Source organism: Salmo salar, chromosome 16 (assembly GCF_965601325.2).
Source record: "Salmo salar chromosome 16, fSalSal1, whole genome shotgun sequence".
NCBI lineage: Eukaryota > Metazoa > Chordata > Actinopteri > Salmoniformes > Salmonidae > Salmo > Salmo salar.
In genome coordinates, this window is record NC_138306.1 from 28,330,657 (window position 1) to 28,352,780 (window position 22,124).

A 22,124-nucleotide genomic window follows, 5' to 3' on the forward strand; every position below is an offset into this window, starting at 1 on the left:
ACTGTGGGGGAGGGAAGGAGAACTAAAACTCATCTACCTGAAAGAGGAGAGCAGTATGGCAGACTGTTTCCCCCTGTAAATGTGAAAGTATCCAATGTGCTGCCTGCGAAACACATCATCATGACATTCACAGAGCCAATGTCTAGGCCTATTCCTTCTGTGAGTTATGACCATCATATCATGCACCCACCCTCCCCCCTCTTTCACACCGCTGCTACTCTCTGTTGTTATCATCTATGCAAAGTCACTTTAATAACTCTACCTACATGTACATATTACCTCAACTAACCGGTACCCCCCACACATTGATCCTGTACCGATACCCCCCTGTATATATTCACGCTATTGTTATTTTATTGCTGCTCTTTAATTACTTGTTACTTTTATTTCTTATTCTTATCTGTATTTTTTTAACTGCATTCTTGGTTAGGGGCACGTAAGTAAACATTTCACTGTAAGGTCTACACCCATTGTATTAGTCAAATATATGTGACTAATACAATTTGATTTGATTTGATCATATCAGTAGCTCTTAGGAGTCATTTTTGGTCAGTTTTGACCAGAGAAATAACCTAGTTAATATTCAACATCCTGTAAAAATACTATATTCTCTTTCCATTGAGAGGTGTGCTTTAGGTGGTTTTGTCCTGTGAGCTGTGCTGGCCTAACTGAGTGAGAGAGGGCTGGCTCTCACAGCCTCCCTTCCCCTTACAGCCAGGGCTTTTTTTCTGGCACTGGGGCCAAATCTCCCTGTCAAAACACATCAGGCAGGGTCTAAACCAGGCGGATTAAAACCTCTCCTGTGTTGTCATGAAGAAAGTTTCATAACACAGTGAATGCAGAGGGATTGAGAAACATTTTGAATAGTCAGAGGGACCATTTCTTCGTATTCTTCACAACTCTTGAAGAACTCTGCTGTAAGCTGATCTTCTTTGGGAGGTACCTTGTTGATTCAGTTGAAGTGGCCTGATTATTTTCTACAGTATGTGTTGCTCTTGTCACACCCTGTATTGTGCATAGGAACACCTCTACTTCCCCTTCACTATAGCACATGATATTTATTGGACCACTGGCTATTTGATATGAAGCCACTATATTCCCATGGTGTAAGCAACAGTACAGTGAGCTTTCCAGAAGGTAATTCTGAGACCTCATAGTGGGCATCCACAAAAGATGAACCCATGCAGGAACTTCAAGAACAAATGAGATTCCTCATTGAACTATCCAACACTTGAGGTATTACATGCTCTATCCACAGATCCCACTATTTGAATGCATGGCAGAGTTGTTATTGTTGTCTTAGCAGTGTATGGTTAGTAGCATCCCCTGAGATAGCTGAAATAAAAGGCTTACCATACCTAATTTCCTGGGTAAATACAGTATGTCATGCTGACATTTGCTTTGGTACACAATGCAAGGAGAATATGACTATACTGTTTACAACTTTCTAACGTGGGGGGGGGGGGGGGGGGGGGGGATGTGTAATGGTCCAGAGGAGTTGTTCAGATACAGAAGACTGTGTGGTGAGCTACAAAACCAACCTTGACTGCATTCTCATTTATTTGAAATGATTGAGTATTCAACACATACATTAGTGTGTAGCCTATAGCCTACTCTAAATGCATGCATTGTTATCATGTTCGCTTATCTCCAACACTATCAAAGCCGGTACTGATTGGGCTCCAGCTGGTGCATGTTTAACTGATTCTTACCAAAGATATGCAAAATCACCCATTATAATCTTTGTCTTGTATGTGCTGTTATGATGATAGTATTCAACTGAATCAAAGCCTGCAGGTTCTATTCTCCTTCTAAACATCCTCATCAACAGCTGTTAGAGAAGTCATAACACTTCCATCTGTTGAGCCTCCTGGCTCCCAACACTCACAGAGCTGCTCAACATGCAGTCAGATCAATTGTCATCCCACATGTGTTTGGCAAGCACCAACCTGTTCTCAGATCATTTCATATTATTCTGTATGTAAATCTGAGACACTCCATTTAGTATGACATGTTACGTTTTGTATGGTATTTATTAATTTGTGGATGTCCATCATCCATTTCGCATGATATGTTACGAATTACAATTCATAGGATATGTTACGAATTCCAATTTGTTGTTGCTAACGTTAGTTAGGTGGCTAGGTAGTTAACGCTAATATTAGCTAGCTGGCTAATGTTAGCTAGGCTAGGGGTTAGGTTTAAGGATGGGGTTAAGGTTAGGAGTTAGGTTAAAGGGTTCAGGTTCGGTTTAGGGGAAGGGTTAGCTAAAAGGGTTAAGGTTAGGGGAAGGGTTAGCTAACATGCTAAGTAGTTGCAAACTAGTTACAAATGTAACTAGTTGAACGTTTGCTAATTAGCTAAAATGCTAAAGTTGTCCGTGATGAGATTCCAACATGCAACCTTTGGGTTACTAGACCCATCCACTCTGACCATCCGCCTTTTGTTTTTGCCTTAATAAGTAACCTTCTGTTTTATGTAACCATACCAAGCGTAACATATTTGAGTGTCCTGGGTTTACATGTATTATGTTACGTCTAGTCTATGAGACCAGGCTGCTGCTGGGACAGTCAGGAAATACAGTACTGTATTGGGGGTATATGCTCAACCCAGGCCAGTCCTCTACTATCTCACTCTAGTATTGATTTGTCCTTGGTGCAGGGGTTTGTGTGCTGAATGGGGACAGAGCCGGCAGCTAATTATGTGGACATCCGGTAAGGAGACTCACAAATGCAGCCCTGACAGTGGGATTATGGAGCAGTCTTTTCCATTACACATAAAGACAGGGGGTGTGTGCCTGCAGAATGACTCATGGGAAGGCTGCTGTCTTCATTACAGCCTTAAGGAGACCCTCATATTTTTTTTATATATATTTTTTTACCTTTATTTAACTAGGCAATGTTAAGAACAAATTCTTATTTTCAATTACGGCCTAGGAACAGTGGGTTAACTGCCTTGTTCAGGGGCAGAACGACAGATTTGTACCTTGTCAACTTGGGGATTCAATCTTGCAACCTTTCGGTTACTAGTCCAACGCTCTAACCACTAGGCTACACTGCCGCCCCATAATTACAGTCACAACAGCCTGGCAGGACCACACCTCCTAGACCACTTGACCTTGAATGTTACATATTGGAGGATATGAAAGAAAAATACCTGAAATATAAATAGGAAAAAAACATACAGTATGTTGACTAATCAAAGGATTTTCATTAGGAAAACATTGCAGAAAGGTATCCATTCAACTATACCATGCACTCTGAAATGTGTTACTGTAGAAACGTTCTCAAGGCGTGCTTTGTTTATGACGGGTCACATCGTCAGAGACACGGGTGAAGAGCTGTGAAAGTCCTGGTTGCTTAAAGTAGGTCAGTGTAGGTCTGTCCAAACGCTTGCTGCTCCGCCTCTAAGTGTTTCCAATTGTTTGGAATTATCGCCACGTATCCTTCTTTGAACATTTACTGCCGGAGCAATATTGACCCTGATACGCTAAGCACTGATAAGCCTGTTACAATCTGCATGATTTCAAATCTCAATGTAGTTTCTGTTTTGCTTCCGGTCTGACTGCATGTGGTAGATTGGTTTTTAATAGCAAGGGCCTATTATTGTTAGTTCAAAGTACACTGTGGATGCTTGCCTTATAAATGACTAACACATCAGGTTTTACTAATACATAACCTAAGTACTTTAATTTACATTATGTTCAATTATTACACTTTACATTGAATGGTCACAAAAAATGTATAGTTATTGATCACCAGACCGAACCTGCATAGATAACATGAAGAAATGTAAACGATTCTTTAACAAAATTCCCGAGACTAGGAGAAAGATAACATACGGAAAACCATAGGCTATTTCAGAATGTGAGTGAATACGGGTGCACGACCAGTGCTCTATTTGGTTGCGCGCATTCCAGTAGCTTAGAGGCTTAGACAGATGCTCAGAGCACTGGCCAGTTCAGGGCGGTGTGCTCAGTCCATCCATCCATCACTGTGTAAGGCCGATAAAGGGCTCAGAGTCACTGCTCCTACACACACCCATCACTGACACACAGCCCCCAAGGCTGTGTCTAGACTTGACAGTTAATGTAGTTTTTGTATTCTGATCATGGAGTTCTGATCATGGAATTCCAAACACATCATGCGTCTACACTTACAGTTGAATGTGTCCACCATGTTCACACTATGTCCGGATTCTCTTTTCCTGAGCTATAATCAAATGCCAGTATGCATTTTGCAAATGGTGGAATAGGCAAAATATGATAATAATAACAACAACTTCATGGCAGTAGCTAACTACTGTAGCTAACTAGCCAGCTAACCTCTGTAGCTAGCCAGATCACTAGCAAGCAAAGCTAAAGGGATTGCAAAATTGAATAGTTTTTCTAAATATTAGCTAGCTGGCTAGCATTTATGTGGCCATCAAAAACTTTCCTCACACGCTGGGAACGTATATCCTCCAACGTTATAATGAAAAGGTGCCTCTTGTTCACAAAAGGTTTCTGGAGTGCTGATGACATCACCCACACTATGGGCTCTTGTGGCCCGATTGCGTCCAGATTGAGGAGAAATCCGCACACAATGTGCTCCGGCTCTATTTTCATGTCATCTGACCAAAGCACCGGTTCCGATTCAAGTGCCAATGCCGTTTAGCAAACTTCAGGCATTTACATTTGTTGGATGACACGAAAATAGAGCTCTTTGTCCACGCACACCTGTGGTGGGTTTGGCGTTGAAATGAGAATGCATGAGCAGAAAATAACCCCGTACCTACTGTAAAATATGGTGGTCGATCTTTGATGTTATTGGGCTATTTTGCTTCCACTGGTCCTGGGGCCCTTGTTAAGGTCAACAGCATCATGAATTTGACCCATTACTAGGACATTTTAGCCAAAACGCTGTTTGCCTCTGCCTGTACGCTGAAACTTGACCGCAAGTGGATCATCCAGCAGGACAATAACCCCAAGCAAACATCAAAATCCACAAATAGATAATTATTTGGCCACAAAATCAACCTTTTGCAATGGCCATCTCAATGTCCGGACTTGTAACCCATTAAAACCTGTGGTTTGAATTGAAGAGGGCAGTCCATAAGTGCAGAACAAGGATATTAAGGATCTGGAAGGATTCTGTATGGAGGAATGGTCTAATATCCCTCCTAATGTGTTTGTTAACTCATTAAAAAAAAATCTGAAAAAGGATCAGGTGTCATTATCGTCGCAAGGTGAGGTATTGAACGCTATTGAAAATAGGGGTGTCAATAATTTTGACCCCAACCTTTTTGAGAGAAAAAAATATTACATGTTGTACAAAATCTCTTTCTCTGAGAAATTGCATTAGTGTCAAATAATAACATTTCCCAATTTTTTGGGATCATCCAATATAGCTCAGTATTTGAATTATTTATTTCATACAGTAATATTCTATCATCTTTATCAAGTGTGTCAATCATTTCAGGACCCCACTGTATGTGTGTGTATTGTTATCTGCATCTATAGGTTACTTGTGGTCAGCTCATAGCAAACCCTGCACACGTTTACACATAGCGTACTGTATTAAGAGCAGAGGAAGAAACTGACTACGACTCAATATGCACTACACACAATATGACCTAGACGATAACATTGATTATTTAGCCTACATGTCTGAGAGGTGTAAGAGGAGATTATGCATACAAAGTAGTCATATAACTGCCCACAGTAGACTACCAGAAAACAGAGAAAGAAAGATACAAGCAATAAATATATACATACAAAACTGATGGCGACAACAGTCAACTGGGGGGTGACATTAACATGTTCCTTCTTTGGTGTTCGTAACGGCACGATATTTGACTGTTATCATGATGCTCATCCCAGATGCTTGGTCACCCTCTTCCATGCACCAGTTTGTGTGCAAGCTGCTCTTATTTGCCGTGTGAAGATTGTAAATTGATATTTCATTGCAGGGTGTGTACTGTAGTAAACCTTCATCTGAGCATCCGTGTTTTCATTTTCATAATGCAGAAATAATGATAATTACAATGGTAATACCAAATATCAGGTCTCCCAGTTCAAACTGAATGCAGAAGTCACCGTAATATGCAGACTGCTCTGCTCTGCCTTTGTAGTCAGGATATGCTCTGTATGATAAGACACTTCTCTATGGGCTGCAGATAGGAGAAAATGCTCTCTAAACATTCTGAGGTTGAATTCTAAACCCTGAACACAGTGCAAAGATTGCCTGCCAGATATTATTTTGCCAATCAGGTTCACAAAATCCGGTTTACAGAGATATGCAAATGAGGTGCTACTAATCCTGGGGCAACAGCAGCAGACACTCTGACTTGCTGATGCCTGTAGTTCCTCCAGTTCCTCTGCTTCTTACTCAGCCGTGAAATGAGTGGGGATGATACCAAGTACCAGCCAAAGCCCCCTGGTTGTCTTTATCTAGCAGACAGAGATTTTTGAATTTAGTATAGTCTGTGTGTGGGCTATTGGCCCTCCACATGCAGTGACCTCAGAGTGGAGTGATCAATAGCATGCTACTCATTCCTAAAGAGCATTGGTATGCCAGTTATCCTAGACATATCATCAATCCTTTACACCACAGATATATAGGGTACATCCCACCCAGCAACCTAGACAACTGGCTTTGACCCCAAAGGGTGGTGGTGGGGGGGGGGGGGGTTGCCAATCTGGAGAAGACTTGGTCTTGTCACTCAATGTGTCAACCTGATAGCCATGGAAAGCTAAAGCGCAACACAGCTCCTAGTTCTTGTTTAATAGTAAAATGTATCATTTTAGGTCTAATTGAAGATAATCTCACATTGGAGGGATTGTTCTATCGAGCCTTTCTCCTCTTTTTAATGTTCATATTTCTAAGTAAAGTTCTGCAGGGTCCCTAGGATCCCTGTGCTGTATGGTTATAAGGCTGACTGACTGACTGCTCTACTTAACCAGGCAAGCATAATAACAAGATTAGCAGCCTATCAGATGACACAGTATAGTGAAGCTGGTTGCAGGTACATACAGGCCCATATCTTATGTCACATGGTCTGGTCAACAAGCAATATGCAGTATTAGAGTGCAAATGGCTTAATTTGAAACTTGATGTCTGAGAAAGAGAGTAGAAATTAAGTTTCTCCTTTTCATTAACACCAAGCAAAAATACATGCATAACATGCATTAAAATGCATAACCTTTATATCACATTTCTGCAAGTGGGAGTAAGCTTTCAGCTTGCTTTCACTAGCTCTGCAGAGGATTGTTGGTTAATGTAGTACAGAGTGGAGTGAACCTCAAAAGGACCCTTGAAGTTCCTGTGGCCTTTGTTTGCAGTGAAGGGCCCAGTCATAAAGTGCAGTGGATGTGTGTGAGATCCAATCAGAGTCCTGACACGTCCACATAGCTCAGCTCTTTGCAGGGCCCTGCGGCTACAGGCATGGAGGTGGGAGCTGATGTCATGGAGAGATGGCAGTGAAATGATCTGTGACAGGAAAGTTGAGCCTCTTCAATACCATGTTAGAGCCAAGCCCACATAGCATTTCCTCAGACAACTTCATCTACTTTCACAACAGAGGTCAAGGCACATCAAACCACAGGTCAGGCCCTCTGATGCAATCTCTTTTCCAGACATGAGCAGAGCAAGACAGATGCTGCTTTTTCCAATATACACAGAGAAGAAAGATGATGTGGAGAACTGGAACAATGACAACCTATTTTCTTATCTGAGAAATGTTGTAGGTTAATCTATCAGGAAGACTAAATCCAAGTAGGTACTGTAGATGACTATCAGTTCAAAATAAGTTTTGCTTAACCTTAAGAGTTGGGTCTGAACAAACCAAAAGTTTTTTCTACCTGGATCCAGAGTCAACTGATTAGAGGGCACAGGAAGACAAACAGTAATTTCAAGAAGACACAACTCAGACAATGAGCATACAGTATCCCTCAGGAGCCATACAAGGCAATCTCCCAAAATACCCTGTAACTTCAGGGTGAACTGTAACTTGAGAAACTAGGCTTTACTGCTTTGTTGTTCAGTAAAAAAGCAAATACATGCCATAGCTCTTTCTTTTGGGCAACCTCATCACAATAAGTAATACAGCATCCTTCAAATAAATCACAAGAAGGTCCCTTCCCTACTTTATTAATTCAGGAACATGAGGAGCAGTCTTTTACAGACTAAAGTATGGCTGTGTAGAAGGACAGCATGAGGATATCTGTGTGATCTGAACCAATTAGACCAGCGGCCTCTCCTCTGTTCCACTGTCCCACCAACCACGCTGGCAGCAGTGGGGAAAATGAGCATCAAAGCATCAAAAGCGTTAGTTGCTTCCTGTGAGCTGCTACCTGCATGCTAAGCAGTTCCATTCCCCCAGATGTCTAAAAGCTCTGCTGGACCCCAGGCAGAAGCAGCATATCTGTAACCGTCTCCCTCCCAGGCTGCCCAGACCAGACTAGCCAGGCAGACAGTGTAGTGGACAGGTGTAGGGATCTGAACCCTGCTGTCACTCACAGAACAAGAAAGCACCGGGATAAGATGTTAGCTTCCTTTAAAAGGCCAACGGATGCCTTACCCTGGGTGTTTATACATCACATATTCGATCCAATGCCATTAATTATTCAGATTGCACTCTGCCTACTGTGGCTCTTACCTCAAACACCTGCACTGTCTGCCTACCTGCCCTGGGTAACAGTGTTATCGTAAGAAGTACGATTCGATATGTATCTCGATTAATAGGCTCCGATACGATACAGAAACGATACGTTTTAGTTTGAAATGAAACGGTGCGATTCAGTTTGATTAGAATAATGAATCGATGTGATGCACTAACATTTGTTGCATAAACACATTCATTTTACATGATATGTTAAAAGTGTGTGTGTGTGTGTGTGTGTGTGTGTGTGTGTGTGTGTGTGTGTGTGTGTGTGTGTGTGTGTGTGTGTGTGTGTGTGTGTGTGTGTAAATTATGTACATGTCTATGGTGTACACACTTTTGATCTGAAATCACCGTCACCCACTAATTCATTTGTACCCACTGAATATATACCACAACTTTGGATTCCACCCATCTCACAATCAAATGGTTTAGATCTTTTGGAAGTTTTGAAAGACTGGACCTAAAACTGTGTATAAACGATCATACAAGAGGTTTTGCCATGATTCCCATGTTGAAGATGTGAAAATTATTTGTTGGTCTGTAGTGAGGAACATTCTGACACTGCACTCGAAGAATACTACTAATACTATGGAACAAATAGAAATGATATAAAGAATAATAGTAAAAAGCTCTGGAGTACTTTAAATGAAATTCTAGGTTCCATCCTTCATTGAGGCAGATGGCTTGTTCATAACAAAACCCTTCGATATAACTTTTTTTGTTGACAAGATTAGCAAACTTAGGCATGACATGCAAACATCAAATGCTGAGTCTTCATACTCATGCATACTGGACCAAATAATTAAAGACAAGCACTGTAATTTTTAGTTCCACAAAGTGGGTGCGGAAGAGGTGATTTTCTGTTGTTGCTATTTATAAGGACAAACCACCTGGTACTGACAACCTGAGGTTGGTAGCGGAATTGCTGAGGTTGGTAGCGGAATACATTGTGACTCCTGTTTGCCATATCTTCAATTTAAGCCTAGAAGACGTTGTGTGCCCTCAGACATGGAGGGAGGCAAAGGTCATTCCGCTGCCCAAGAATAGCAGAGCACCCTTTAATGGTTCAAACAGCCGACCAACCAACCTGTTACAAGTGCTTAGCAAACTTTTGGAAAAAATGGTGTTTGATCAAATACAAAGTTGTTTTTACAGAAAACAAATGAACAACATACTTTCAGCATGCTTAAAGGGAAGGGCTCTCAACATGCTCGGCACTGACACAAATGACTGATGATTGGCTGAAAGAAATTGATAGTAAGAAGGTTGTGGGAGATGTTCTGTTAGACTTCAGTGCAGCTTTTGATGTCATTGATAATAACCAATGTTCCCTCAAAAACCTTTCGGCACTGAGCAAATTTCAGAGCAAACTTGAACTTTGCGAAAATTCTGTGCAACTTCCAGTGTGTGTTTACTGTGAACACTGAGGCTGTACCCAAGTTACAGCTTAACAGTGGCCAAGTAGGCTACTGTGGCTATTTGATCATAATCTAGGCCTACCAGAGTGGTCTACCACCAAAAACAATGGAGAAAATGCATCCCATACATAACATTTTAACACACAAATAGCTGTTCTACCATTCAGCCTACAGTAGCAGCTAATGTGTGGTGTTCAATGTAGGGCTTGACATGAACCTGTTTGTCCATCCTTCAGACACGGTGACTGAAAATGTTGTTTTGTTTTGTTTGATGCATGCAACCACTTTACAAAATAGAATGCATTATTATTCCGATGCCATTATTAGAGAGAATCAGACAAATTATGCTACCCTCTGCCGATTGGCTACTTAGCATATTCAAGCCTGTCTCAAAATACAACACTGCCCCTTTAAGACACAAAAAGCTCTTACATTGTTACATTGAAAGTGGCTAATATTGTGTTGATTCAATCACAATAGCCACAGTAAAGGGAAACGTTGATTGAGTTAACAGGGAAAATGTTATTATATTTCAAAATTTGAGGTAGGCTATATGATCACACCGGTAATATATCCATTGTTGTGTTACTTGTGAGGCACAGCTGAGTGAGCAACATTACTGCTTCCGTGCTTGTTGTTACGCTGAGTTGAAATAGGAAAAACACACATTTTATGGTTATAAAAGTGTTGAATACAAAATGTTGACAGTGTTGAGTAAGAACTTAAAAACATGAATTCAATCATAAAATCTGCAGTTCTTTGCTGTATTAGTTGACAGTCTCTTTCTAGTTAAACACATTTAAATTTTAGCATACAGGAGCAATTAGGTTTAACTAAGTGTCTTGCTCAAGGGAACATCGACACATTTTTCACCTAGTCAGATTCAAACAAGCAACCTTTTGGTGACTGCCCTGACCTCTTTACCACCAAGCTACCTGCTGCCATGGTTTTAAAGGCTTTGAAATCTCACAATATCAACTTTGCTGTAGTTTTCTTTTATGTCTGCTACGTCACTGCAGACATGTAATCTGAGCCATCCGATTGGCCAGCGGTAGGCCTATAGTGCACTTGATTTGCTCTCTGGGCCGCCGGGAATGCAAAGTTTGAAACCTTCAGACACATGAAATGGTTCAAAATGGAAACAGTTCGCCTAGCCGGCGCGCATGGCAGCTGAATCGGGTGCACCTACCATCAGAATCCTTTTTACAGAAATGTTCAAGGCACTAGGAATGCCTTGGAGATCGACCAGTCGATCGCGATTGACCGGTTGGTGACCACTGCTTTAGAAAGTTGAGTGAAGTTCGAACTCGTGCTTCTCTCTGTGGGCTGATATTTCTTCTGCGCGGCAGTCCTGGCAGAGCTGTGCGTCAGTCTCAGGGCTACTACACGAGGTAACATTGATCTTAACCTTAGAGGGAACATTGATCATAACCGATTGCTGAAAAGACGTAGGTGTTATGGATTAGCATCCTCTGCTTTATTATGGATTGAGAGTAACCTATCTAAGAGAACACAGAGGGTTTTCTCATGCAAATTCAGTTGAGTGTGGTGTCCTGCAGGCCCTAGTTTTGTCGCACCTGGACTACTGCCCCGCTGTGTGGTCATGTGCGGCAAAGGGACATAGGTAAATTAAAGTTGGTCCAGAACAAGGCAGCATGTATCACACTTAGATGTACACGGAGTGCAAGTGTCAGTAACATGCATGTCAATCTCTCCTGGCTCAAAGATGAGGAGAGATTGACTGCATCACTATTGGTCTTTGTGCGAGGTGTTGATGTGTTGAAGGTACCAAACTGTCTGTTCAAGCAGTTGACACACAGTTCAGACACTCATCAATACAACACAAGACATGCAACCAGAGGTCTCTTCACAGTCCCCAGGTCCAGAACAGAGGCTGGGAAACACACAGTATTAAATAGAGCCATGACTACATGGAACTCTCTGCCACCCCAGGTAACTCAAGCCAGCAATAAAACCAGTTTAAAAAAAACAGATAAAAGAACACTTTACTGCACAAAGGGGACTGTGAAGAGACAAAGCCATTTTATATATCTTGTATTGTCATTTGCACTGTATTATGTGTTGGACCTAGATATTGTGTGTATGTACTGATATGTAAGCTATTTTTGACGTTTTAAAATGTACACTACCGTTCAAAAGTTTTCGATTACAGGCTCAAAATGGCCAGAAACAAAGAACTTTCTTCTGAAACTCATCAGTCTATTCTTGTTCTGAGAAATGAAGGCTATTCCATGCGAGAAATTGCCAAGAAACTGAAGATCTCCTACAAGCTTTGTACTGGCAGCTTCATTAAACAGTACCCACAAAACACCAGTCTCAACGTCAACAGTGAAGAGGTGAGTCCGAGATGCTGGTCTTCTAGGCAGTTGCAAGGAAAAGAAAAAGCCATATCTCAGACTGGCCAATAAAAATTAAATATGAACCTTTTCACAAGTACCAACACACGGGTGTGATCATTCTACAGTGGTCCCTGTAGTGTACGATCAAACCGGTGTGTTTAGAACGCTTATTTAGAACGGCCAGTTTCGAATGACACAACAATCAGCATTTGAGCTGGCCACACTTTTTTCAGAAACATTTTGCACAAACACCGTCCTTAGAAAGTTAACATCTGAACTGGGTGAATCGTTACATCCCTAATAAGAAGCTTTTAGACTGCCGCTGTCTACAATCAGTCTTCCAGTTCAATTGGAAGCCCCGTACAAGCACACCTTATGCAACTTGCCAATTAATCATCAAGACCTCAATGAGTTGAATCAGGTGAGTTTGTCGGGGGCTACAACAAAAATGTCTGCTGTTGGGGGTACTTGAGGACTGGAGTTGGGAAACAATGAACTAGGGTGATAAAACCAGCATACAGTACTCCCCTCACTCTCTCCTTTGTTTGTGGATTCCAGCTATACATTAAATGGCCAAATACCAGCATCTCTCTTCCTGGTTCTCCTCTGTGAATGTCTCCCACTCCTAACTATCAGCAGGGATTCCTGACTGGATAATGTGACCAAAACTTCCAAGTTTAGAGGAGGACAGAATCACCCAACTACAGTATAATGAGACCGTGACTTCTCAGCTAGGCCTAGGCTAAGTGTTCAGTTAGCCTTCACATAATTGGATAATTGATAAAGAATATATGATCACATAAAAAACAAGGCCTATGACTTGTTTATCAGTCACTCCGCGATTCTGTGATTAATTTTCTGCGAGGGCTTGCAAATTTGACCAATCAATACACTATTTCTGCATAAAACAGTAAAATCATCTCAATATTATTGCATAAAACTGAACCATCACCGTAGTACAAAAAGAGGGCTCCCAATTTCAACCATTCACTGCACATTTACTGCATAATACGGTTCAATCAAGCCACACGTCAACAAACACCCTACCTCAGCACATTTTGGCTACAAATTTGGTAAAATCCTTGCATACTGCCATGCAAAATGTCAGAATTGGCACAGCAAAATCAAGCATTTTGCCTGCAAATATCACAACAAATCCCTGTGAAAAGCTGTAGAAAAGCAATTAAAAGCCTTCTATGATCAGTGGTCTGAAGTTGGGAGTCTGGGAGGGTCAGTAGCACCATTATTGGAGTAAAGGGCACAACCTGGAATGCTGGGAGATATCGAATCACTGCAGAGGGGGAAGGAGAGGGGGAGGCTGCCGTTGTACAAGGCTGATTCCATTCATCACACACAGCAGCTCCACACTGGTGTCAAAGAGGAGCACACCAACACCATCACAGTGAGACACATCTCATATAGACACGTTTAGATCAACATGGCAGCAACTGACACGTCACCCTGTTTCTAGCTCCTAGACAACTTTGCTGTAGTTTTACTTTGTTATTTCTTACATTATTTGCTCATAAGGTTTTTTGTATTATTACCTACAGCTGGAAATAACATTTGGATCTCAGATCGCCAGTCACACACCAGAATTTTGAGCGAAAATTTGACTTCCCTGACCTGGATCCTTTTTTTGAACTTCCCGAGCTCTGTTCAACCCGGGAGCTGCACCAAAACGTTGGGACCGAGAGACTGATAAACAGCTTCTATCTCCAGGCCATCAGACTGTTAAACAGTCACCACTAGCCGGCCTCCACCCAGTACCCTGCCCTGAACCATAGAGACTGCTGCCCTATGTACATAGTCATTGAACACTGGTCACTTCAATAATGTTTACATACTGTTTTACCCACTTTATATGTATATACTGTATTCTAGTCATGGCTCATCATATGTACAGTTGAAGTCAGAAATGTACATACACCTTAGCCAAATACATTTAAACTCAGTTTCACAATTCCTGACATTTAATCCTAGTAAATATTCCCTGTCTTAGGTCAGTTAGGATCACCACTTTATTTTAAGAATGTGAAATGTCAGAATAATAGTATAGAGAATGATTTATTTCAGTTTTTATTTCTTTCATCACATTCCCAGTGGGGCAGAAGTTTACATACACTCAATTAGTAATACCTTGACTTTGTTGTCCTTAAGCCATTTTGTCACAACTTTGGAAGTATGCTTGGGGTCATTGTCCATTTGGAAGACCCATTTGCGACCAAGCTTAACTTCCTGACTGATGTCTTGAGATGTTGCTTCAATATATCCACATAGTTTTCCTTTCTCATTATGCCATCTATTTTGTGATGTGCACCAGTCCCTCCTGCAGCAAAGCACCCCCAAAACATGATGCTGCCACTCCCGTGCTTCATGGTTGGGATGGTGTTCTTCGGCTTGCAAGCCTGCACGTTTTTCCTCCAAACATAATGATGGTCATTATGGCCAAACAGTTCTATTTTTGTTTAATCAGACCAGAAGACATTTCTCCAAAAAGTACGATCTTTGTCCCCATGTGCATTTGCAAACCGTAGTCTGGCTTTTTTATGGCGGTTTTGGAGCAGTGGCTTCTTCCTTGCTGAGCGGCCATTCAGGTTATGTCGATATAGGACTCGTTTTACTGTGGATATAGATACTTTTGTACCTGTTTCCTCCAGCATCTTCACAAGGTCCGTTGCTGTTGTTCTGGGATTGATTTTCACTTTTCGCACCAAAGTACGTTCATCTCTAGGAGACAGGACGCGTCTCCTTCCTGAGCGGTATGACAGCTGCGTGGTCCCATGGTGTTTATACTTGCATACTATTGTTTGTACAGATGAACGTGGTACTTCAGGCGTTTAGAAATTGCTCCCAAGGATGAACCAGACTTGTGGAAGTTTACCATTTTTTTTTTGGTGTCTTGGCTGATATCTTTTGATTTTCCCATGATGTCAAGCAAAGAGGCACTGCGTTTGAAGGTAGGCCTTGAAATATATCCACAGGTACACCTCCAATTGACTCAAATGATGTCAAAGCCTATCAGAAGCTTCTAAAGCCATGACATCATTTTCTGGAATTTTCCAAGCTGTTTATTAAAGGCACAGTCAACTTAGTGTATGTAAACTTCTGACCCATTGGAATTGTGATACAGTGATACAGTGGCTGGCCCTCGCTGGCCCTCGCTTCGTACTCGTCGCCAAACCCGCTGGCTACAGGTTATCTACAAGTCTCTGCTAGGTAAAGCCCCGCCTTATCTCAGATCGCTGGTCACCATAGCAGCACCCACTCGTAGCACTTGCTCCAGCAGGTATATCTCACTGGTCACCCCCAAAGCCAATTCCTCCTTTGGTCGCCTTTCCTTCCAGTTCTCTGCTGCCACTGGAATTGTGATACAGTGAATTATAAGTAAATAATCTGTCTGTAAACAATTGTTGGAAAAATGACTTGTGTCATGCACAAAGTAGATGTCCTAAACGACTTGCCAAAACTATAGTTTGTTAACAAGAAATTTGTGGAGTGTTTGAAAAACAAGTTCTAATGAATCCAACCTAAGTGTATGTGAACTTTCGATTTCAATTGTAACTACTGCTATCCACACCTTTTCTATTCATATCCTGTCCATTCTGTCTTTTCACACCATTATACACTGAATGTACAAAACATTATGAACACCTTAATATTGAGTTGCACCCCCTTTTGCCTTCAGAACACCCTCAATTTACCGGGCATGGAATTTAGGTGTCGAAATCTTTCCACAGGGATGCTGGACCATGTTGACTCCAATGCTTCCCACAGTTGTGTTAAGTTGGCTGGATGTCCTTAGAGTGGTGGACCATTCCTGATACACACAGGAAACTGTTGATCATGAAAAACCCAGCAGTGTTGCAGTTCTTGACACACTCAATCCGATGTGACTAGCACCTACTGCCATACCCCGTTCAAATGCACTTAAATATTTTGTCTTGCTCATTCACCTTCTGAATGGCACACAAACACAATCCAAATCTCAGTTGTCTCAAGGCTTAAAAATCATTCCTTAACCTGGCTCCTCCCCTTCATCTACACTGACTGAAGTGGATTTAACAACTGACATCAATAAGGGTTCATAGCATTCACCTGGTCAGTCTTTGTCATGGAAAGAGCAGGTGTTCATTATGTTTGGTACACTCGGTGTATGTATATATTTATATACTTTATGTGTTTATATATTTCTATTCCAGTCTCTGACATTGCTCGTTCTGATATTTCTGAATTTCTCCATTTAATTTTTTTTCTGGATTATGTGTTTATTTATTTTATTTGTTTTTTTAAATTGCTCGGTATTACTGAACTGTTGGAGCTAGAAACACAAGCATTTTGCTGCACTTGCGATAACATCTGCAAATCTGTCTATGCGACCATGATTTCATTTGTTTGGAGTACACAGGTCACACACTTAGCTCCCCTCCAGGTCAAGCATTAGTAAAAGACACTCACAGACACTCACATTCCCTAGCTCACCACTGTTTAAAATAGAACGGTATAATGTGTGCAACATGGACATGCAAGAACAACACGTGTGAACCCGAGGGTGACGGACAGCATGCCCTGAAGACAATTTTGCAATTCTCACATGGACACATGAGAAACACTGAACTACGTGTAAACATATTCCAAATGTCTTCCCAAAACTGTTGCAAAGGCCGGCTTGTGTACAGTTAAAATAAGTCACTGGTCGGGTGATGTGAAAGCCTGAGGCACCTTGTAGTACATGTGCTGTGTTTCTGTTCATGTCTCATATGGGTTAAAGGCAGATCAGAGGCTCTCTGAGACAGCCGAGCAAACACAGGGTTCTGGCTAGGATCCATGTCCACAGCCATTTCCCACATCATGCCACTGTGACTGCTCTGGACTGGGAAAACACAGGAGACTGCTAGCTGTGTTCCCAGAATGCCTGTTTGCAGAGTTCCCATGAGTAAGTAGACAGTAATAGGACTCCCTGAAGGCCCATGTTTAACCTTCAGGTTACAAGTGGCTGCCACTCCATGACCCATCCCCCTCTAGTCTCTCCCTGCAATCAACACCTCTCTCATTCACGCTATACATCCACCACAGCAAAACCTAACTGCTCTCTCACATTAAGACCGTTGCATTTATCATAGCACCTCAGTCCCAGCTGGCTTTCACAAATATTAAGTGGCAATCAGTCATCATAATGGTAGATGGGTCCTCCACAGGACAGTGTTCAGCTCACTCACATTACTTCATTTGCTTCCTCATTGAACTAAGCACATGGCTGTTGAGAGGGGGATGGGTTGGGTGAGGGTTGAAGTTGATTTACATTCCTTATTTTTACGACTAGAACGAATTGCATGACCTAATTTGCGATCCACTTCACACACGCACAAGCAAGTGTGTACACACGCGCACGCACACACGTAAACAAACACTCACCCAGGTACTAAGCCCAGAAAATAAAGAAGAGCAATCAGAGTAATGCTGAGAAAAGACCCCTGGGATTATATGATGAATGTGATTAGAAGCATGTGCTAGAGCGGGGCCAGGGTGGGTTGTACTGTGCAAAGATACCACAGTGTGATGAATTTCTTATTTTATTTTTCTCAGAGCCGGATCACTAATCTGTAACAGGTTGTGCATTGCACTCACATTGTGAAGCTTCAGTGCACAGAAGCACTGTTTTTCTTTCTTTGCTTTGTGCCCCTCAGCTGCTGGAACAGCATATCAAAAAAGTAGTTCCACTGTAGCTAAAAACAGCCATGAAATGTTGTTTACTTTAGGCATTATATTATCACTTTTGACGTTAGTCAAATATCCGAACTGACGTTAGTATTCGAATATTTGTGTGAGTATACATTTATGTGAAAGAAAAATACATATAGGCCAATTTTAACACTGAAAAGGCTTTTTCTAAATTAAATGAAAATACCCATGTGACATTGTTACATAAAGGATATACCATGACATTTCAAATTATTAATAAAATAAAACAACAAACTTTTCAATGTAGTTTAGCAAAATGAGAAGGAGTAGGGTACAACGAGCAACCAACAGGTAGAATGTTGTTTTATCTGAATGGGGTTTGGGCATGGCCGGGGGAAGAAGTATTTTTTCTCCACTCATCACTCATACAGGTAATAAAGGCCTAGTGCATTTTATATATATATATATATATATATATATATATATATAGCGCACCATGTAACCCCACTTGCCTAGCTAGCTATTGTCAGCTAGCTTAGCTAGCTTCTCTAGGCTGCTCCAGTCAAGACGGGCACTGTTACATGGGACAATAAATAACATTGTGTCTGCTACAAGTTAGCTAGTCTTGGCTGAAGCAGAGTTGCCTTGGCTAGTGGCTACAGCGTCTCTCTCTCTCCCTCCATCTGCTCACTCCTATCTCACACATACTGGTCCATCCACAGCTGCAGCAATAGAGTGCCAGCCTCTCCCCCAATTAAGATGTATTGGAATATACGCATATTCGACCACAACATCTGACCAAAATTCATGATATTATTTGAATAGTGAAATTATTTAAAAACTCCATCTCTAGTCAAAGCACAATATAGATATTTACACTGTACTTTTGGCATTGAGAATACCACAATAGAAACATCAATTTACAGTTCATATCCAAGGGAACCCATCCATTAACAGTACATAAAATATCACACAATGAAATGTACATCTCCCAATGGGATACTAGAAGTGGGTAGCTGGAGTGTGTATTTGAGGTATTGATATAACAGGCACCGTCCTCTTTGTGACAGCGTCATACAGGCAGCTCATTGTCAAGGATTCTGCACCCAGAATTCTGTTGCCAGCTGTTGTTTCTATGGATCAGACCAAAAGAAAACACAGGGACAAGGTAATCAGCAGAGGCAGGCTTTTCTTCTTCTCGCAAATGTGCCACAGATGGGGAAATCGACACGTTTCCAAATGAACTAGGTAACATAATTCACCTTGTTTAAAGAAGACATCCATTGTTCTGTCCTCTCATTCTGAGAGGAACCCCCTCTGACTGTTTGTTGTAAAAAGCTGAATATCTTTGCTGTAGTTCTACATTTGCTGTTTTTGTTGTCTCCTGTAGCATATCCATGGTTGGGATGGCTATCCTATGTCCAGCTGTCTAGTCACATAACTGGACTACACTTCCAGGTTATAATGAACTAGTCTGCCTCTGAGGGATACTTCACGTTCCATAGTGGTTCATATTGCACTTCAGTGATACAGTATCTAGGCTATGTAGTCCCGAATAGGTTGATGTTGACACCATATTTTGACAAAAAAGTAGGCACTGACCAATGTGCACTAGTAACATAAAGTATGTCCAGAATGAACTACCTGTACACACAACTATTGTATAGGTTAAGTCACCGTTTCCCAAACTATGGGTCACAAACCCAATGTGGGGTCGCCTGATTTGAAAATGGGGTCATGAGGGAAACTCTGAAAGAAAAAGAAATGCAATCACACTTGGGTTACGTCAGTAACCTCCAGCAGCCGCTAGATGTGGTTGTAATAAACAGAGTGGTTTGGGGTTTTTCCCTACAAATGTGGCTCTAACTTTTGGACCGTTTAAGCTAAAAAATATTATGACCCCATCACTGAAAGACTCTCAGGAACACGTATATGTCTTCTCGTTCCCTCTACCAGCCCACGAGCTGTGCAGGTCTCATTAGAACAGAGTGGACAAGACCAGGCACTAAATCAGACTGGGGGAAAAAGAGCATCATCAATGATGAGGTTTTTTTCTACACAGAAGAGCATACAACATGATCGCCTGATGATCTTCTGAACTTCCCAATACTTTCTGATGCATTTCAGTCATTTCAAACCATACTTCCTGAAGATTTAAATACTGTCAAAAGTAATGTCAGACTGATTTGTAATAGACTGTATTAGCCCAAATTCAAAAAGTAAACACTGGCCGCTGATTGCATCACTTTTTTCACATGGTGGGGTGGGGATTTTTTTAATATATCAAAATGGGGCGCGGCCCCAAAAAGTTTGGGAACCCCTGGGTTAAGTTATGTACACTAAGTACTTGGAAAACCCTGACTCTCCAAAGAAAGGCACAAAGTGTAACAAAGGTTGGCTTGTTTACTGCTTAGACTGGATTCAGTTTCCATTTATGTAATAATGAACACACCTCTAAGACATTGGCAGGCATTATGTCACGACTGTGCTGCCAGCAGAGTGAGGGTGAGAGGTTTGAATTTCACACTGTAACACCTGCAGCCTCTGGCCTGAAGATGCCCAGCCAGACCCACAACCCCTGACTGGCATCACAACTCAAACCACCACAACAGTCCTGCTGCACAGCACAGCCTGAAACCACTATGGGAGAAAAGGCATAATCACGCTGACACACTCTCAAATGTTGCTTTTTTGTTTGTTCTTTCCCCTCATTTACAAAGCCAACTTTACCACAGGCCACAGAGTTCAAGGAAAGTTCCTGTGCTGAGAGAGGATTTGAGTGCACTGGCTGCCACATTCACTGACTCCTATCTGTAGAGAGAGGCCCCATTCCCCGTCACACACTCTCTGTGCCACAGTGGTTCTCTAGGTTCTCTAGTTTTAAGAGCTGGAGAGACTGAGCCATCATCTCCACTAGAAAAAAACACTGCTTTACTATGGTCCCTCACGCACAGGCCAACAACCCTTTAAATGTGAACACACCCAGGTAAATAGCTGTGTAAATACAGAGAGAAAAATACTGAGTCAAATGCCAACATCTCTTTTCTGCAGGAGGATCTAAACACACCCAAACATATAGCCTGCCACTATGTAGAAAAAAAGGCAGCCCTTTAAAAAACCCTCTGCCCTGCTATCACCTTGTGATAAAAACTTACTGGGGAGAAGCTGTCTCATGTCAGCATACACCCACTCTGGCAATGTATACACAGAGAGAGGGAGAGCAGCAACAACTAACCCAGAGAGAGACAGAGAGAGCCATAAAGTAGCCCTAAGCCCATAATGCAGCGAGACGGAGCAGAATGACAGCACAGAGAGAATGACATCATTTCAAAAGGTAACCAAAACCACAGGAGACACATCAATGATTAACTAAAGCTAGGCTCAGTGCTGTTAATAAATATAGGGCTGCCTCTATAGTAGTGGCTTGTAGTTACACGATTCTTGTACTTACACTCTTTCCAGCACTTCTCTGTACCAAAATGATCTTCAGATTTAAACAAAGGTTCCTTTAAGGTGAATCAGAGATAGAAGTCCTTCAGGGATTGAGTAATAGATTAGCCAGTATGTTATCCAGCGTAGTGCAGTTAGAGTACCAGTAGTTAAGGGCTCCTACTCCGTGTCTGTCTGCCTTCTCTCTCTCTCTCTCTCTCTCTCTCTCTCTCTCTCACTCTCTCTCACTAACAGTCTGACACACTGTTGTAGTACAGCCTCCCTCAACTCTGGCCACTCTCCACTATAGCCCCTCCCCTCTCACACTGCTGCCAGAGAGAGAGAGAGGAGGGAGGGGACTCTTATATTCATATTCCACAGAGGTGGGGGAAGAAAGTGAGGTGGACAGGATACATCCACAGAATGGTTCTCTCTCTATCTGATGCATGAACCAGGCTTAACTAGAATTACCACTCTAAACAATGGAACCATTTAGAAGGGGTTTGAAGAAGAAAAAACCTATGCCTGTTTAATTCAATCAAAAAGTCACTTTGTATTTGACTTGCTACATACATGTACATATCTACTGTAC

General features: G+C 41.8%; 1 protein-coding gene across 1 annotated transcript in view; it reads right to left on the reverse strand.

Moving 5' to 3' along the window:
• The window catches only part of LOC106573467 (semaphorin-4B), a 105,913-nt gene extending 84,135 nt beyond the window's left edge, over positions 1 to 21,778 (reverse strand). Inside the window, exon 1 of the mRNA XM_014148544.3 lies at positions 21,555 to 21,778. The gene's annotated coding sequence lies outside the window, so the exon portion shown is untranslated. The remainder of the gene's footprint in view (positions 1 to 21,554) is intronic.
• Positions 21,779 to 22,124: the final 346 nt, after the last annotated feature.